The sequence below is a fragment of the Lactuca sativa genome, chromosome 4 (assembly GCF_002870075.4).
Source record: "Lactuca sativa cultivar Salinas chromosome 4, Lsat_Salinas_v11, whole genome shotgun sequence".
In the NCBI taxonomy this organism is placed as follows: domain Eukaryota; kingdom Viridiplantae; phylum Streptophyta; class Magnoliopsida; order Asterales; family Asteraceae; genus Lactuca; species Lactuca sativa.
Genome location: NC_056626.2, coordinates 53,584,744 through 53,587,906, shown reverse-complemented (window position 1 = coordinate 53,587,906; position 3,163 = coordinate 53,584,744). Strand labels below are relative to the sequence as shown.

General features: G+C 27.3%; 1 protein-coding gene across 7 annotated transcripts in view; it reads right to left on the bottom strand.

Annotated features, from left to right (window-relative positions):
- Positions 1-2,530: 2,530 nt before the first annotated feature.
- The window catches only part of LOC111876780 (uncharacterized), a 5,118-nt gene continuing 4,485 nt past the window's right edge, over positions 2,531-3,163 (bottom strand). For 2 of the 7 annotated variants that reach the window (XR_006190308.2, XR_006190309.2), the window contains exon 7: positions 2,536-2,861. The gene's annotated coding sequence lies outside the window, so the exon portion shown is untranslated. Of the gene's footprint in view, positions 2,862-3,163 lie in introns of all 7 variants that reach the window. The other 5 variants (XM_023873352.3, XM_042900986.2, XR_006190313.2 and 2 more) reach the window with 4 other exon arrangements.

Below are 3,163 nucleotides of genomic sequence, written 5' to 3'. Positions count from 1 at the left end.
TTTTTTTTTTTTGCATTTGGATCGTCTGTGTGGTTTGATATTATTACGTTTTTCGTCATTTACATGTATAAAGTTAGGGACCAAACGTACAATTTTGATCGAACCATAAGGACGAATAACGCAACAAAATCAAACTATAAAGACGATCTGAGTGTAAAAAAAAGTTTAGGACCGAACATACAATTTTAACCAAACCATAAAGACGTTTTTAGTAATTTAATCTAGAAATAAACAAAAAACTTGAAATGAATGCAAGATCCAAAAGAATTTTATAAAACTTATTAGAATGAAGATATAAAAATATATTCTATTATATATGTGTATAATTTTTGATAAGTTTTATTCATAATTCTTGAAATTAGAAATGAATATTAAAATTTCTTTGAGGAAACGACTAATTCTATAATATATTTTATTAAAATATTTAAGAAAATAAAACGGTTAAGGGTCTTCCATCATATATGAAAAATTCCTGATAATTGCTATTGATTGTCTTAAGTCTTAACTTCTCAATTTTTTATTTGAATGTTTGAGTGTTTTACTTTAAATATCTTGTATTCTTGTATGACGTATCGTTTTCATGATCAATTTTAAATCCATTTTGAACACACATTTAAAATGGAGTTATATGGCCATAATGGTTATAATATTTTAAATTCTTAGATTGATAAATGATAAACGGTTATGTTTACTAATATTCTATTAAAAGAAATCAATATTGAAAAAAATAAACGGTTATTTTCAAACTAATACATTTTCAAATGACAAAACTACCGTCAGTTTAATCTATTTACTAAAAATGGTATTTAATAAGAAATAAATTACAATAAAGAATCTAAGGTAAAAGCACAACACACTTATTTGAAAACTCCATAAAGAATTTTGAGTTTCAATAAAAAAAAAATAGTGAAGGCATGTAACAAATGTTTATTGATAACAGTACTTACACAACTCCTAAAATTTAAGCATCAAGAACATAGCATAATCTCAAGATCAAAGTCTTACTATAAAAACAACAATATCACAACAAAGAAAAAACCAATTTTATGAACTATTACATGAAAATGAAATCTAATTTCAGAATTTCTACAGCTATCTTTTTAATAAGTTAAAATAAAGGCAATAACAACTTTACTTTACATAAAAAGGATTCATATCACAAATTCTTCTCTTTTTCCTTATTATTATGCTATGTTGACAATAAACAAAACGTGATACACTTCACATGAACTTTGTCATGTTCTTTTGATGAAGAAGCAGCAACAACCACCCTCAAGATAGCAAGGGTGGATAAAATAGCAACTTGAAATATAAAGGATTTTAATAATTCATGAAGAAAGACCGATAAAATAGCCCATCAAGTTGTAGGACAATCCATCCACACATACTAGACCAATAAAATAGCCCATCAAATTGTAGGACAATCCAAACATACTTGGTACTTGATTGGAATTGTTTTTGAAGGATAAAAGGCATAAACTTTACCCCATGAGCACATGTTTAGTTGAAGTTACTCTTTGAGACTTTACTCCAAGGGTCTATGGAGGATCAAAAAAAAAAAAATCTTTTATCTATGTAATGGTATATTCGGATTTGTTCAAGTAATGTTTCATAGTTGTGAACGTTGGGAGAGTGTACCACCTCTTGAAACCAAAATCATTTGGAATTACCAATTTTGAAACTGAAACCAATATGGATTGGTGGTGGTTACATGAATTTGGATTTGCTATGGATCAAACCCAATTCCAGTTTTTGTTTCTTTTTTGGACTCGCTACTTGATAGCTATCCATCATGACCGGTTGTGGAACTAATATTTAAAAACCTTTGGATATTTATAACCAAAGAGATTAAGTATAAAAATAATAAAGAACATTTTTGATTTTTTATATACTAAAACTAACATAATTAAAAAAAATTCCATTGGTCATAATTAATTCACTTTTCCATTATTTTCTTATTTTTCTTTGACTCATAATTTTCTTTTAACAAATGGTAATTTAATTAATTTATTCTTTTTTATTTATTACAACATCACTTTCATATTTGTAAATGTAATGTTTTCAGTTTCTTATTATTATGAGCATTTTTATACTTGAAAATATTCCTAATTGTAGCATTTGTGATATAACTTATACCAAGCCTAAGATTTGAACTTTGTTGATTAACAACCCGGTTCAACTACTCTTTATTGGAATTACATTGTTGTTTTTGATCCTTTCATCCACTGCTAGCTTTTTTTGGGTTTTTCAACTAATCTAAATGCTCTTTTTTTATGCAAGAGATAAACATAGATATCATTTATTTAATTAATAGAGCATCTTACTTTCATTCCTTTCAGTTATAAGATTGTGCTTTTATGAATGTCCTGAAGTACATTGCTATTTAATGGTTTAATTGAATGGTGTGCAAAGGTGTTCAGGTGATATAGCACAAAATGAGTCAAACCCTATCAAGAAAAATAAGTACTTATAAATAACAATAACTCTAACGTAAGCTCATATTAGTCATTATAAAGTAAGAACTTATAATACCAATATAATATACCTTCCTCCAATCCAGGTTTGGACTTATTTTCTATAAATATGGAAAAACTTATATCAAAATCGAATTCGGAAACCCCAAAAGTTTTTGGTTCACTGTTTTAGCTAGCCCAAACTGGGTGCCACTAAAACCCACTCCCTATTTTACCAATTGCTTTCAAGTTTTAGCAAAAAAAAAACATCATACATGTAGTTCCAAAGTTGAGAACTAACTACAGGTTTTATCATATTCAGCAGATCATAAATGTGTACGATAATTAGGGTCTAAAGAAAGAGCCTTCTACAATACGTAGTTTCCTTATCTTGTCATTATCTTGTGCCTACAAAATAAAAATAAAGTTTAAATATGGAACAAAATTACAATAGGTGTACAGAAAAGTCTAATATTAGTTTCTTTATTTTACACTTTTGGTCTTCTTAAGTAAATTAATTCTTCAGTCCAAAATATGCTTTTTTTTAGTTCACTGTGTTCTGGGTCAAGACCCATCCCTTTCTGTTATGCATGTGGAAAATAATTAGATGTTCACTAATCACTATAAGAAAACACTTAAATTATTATTTTCATTTAGTTTCAGATTATAAAGAAAATAAACCTTGTAGCAACATCATTGTCAATAAAATA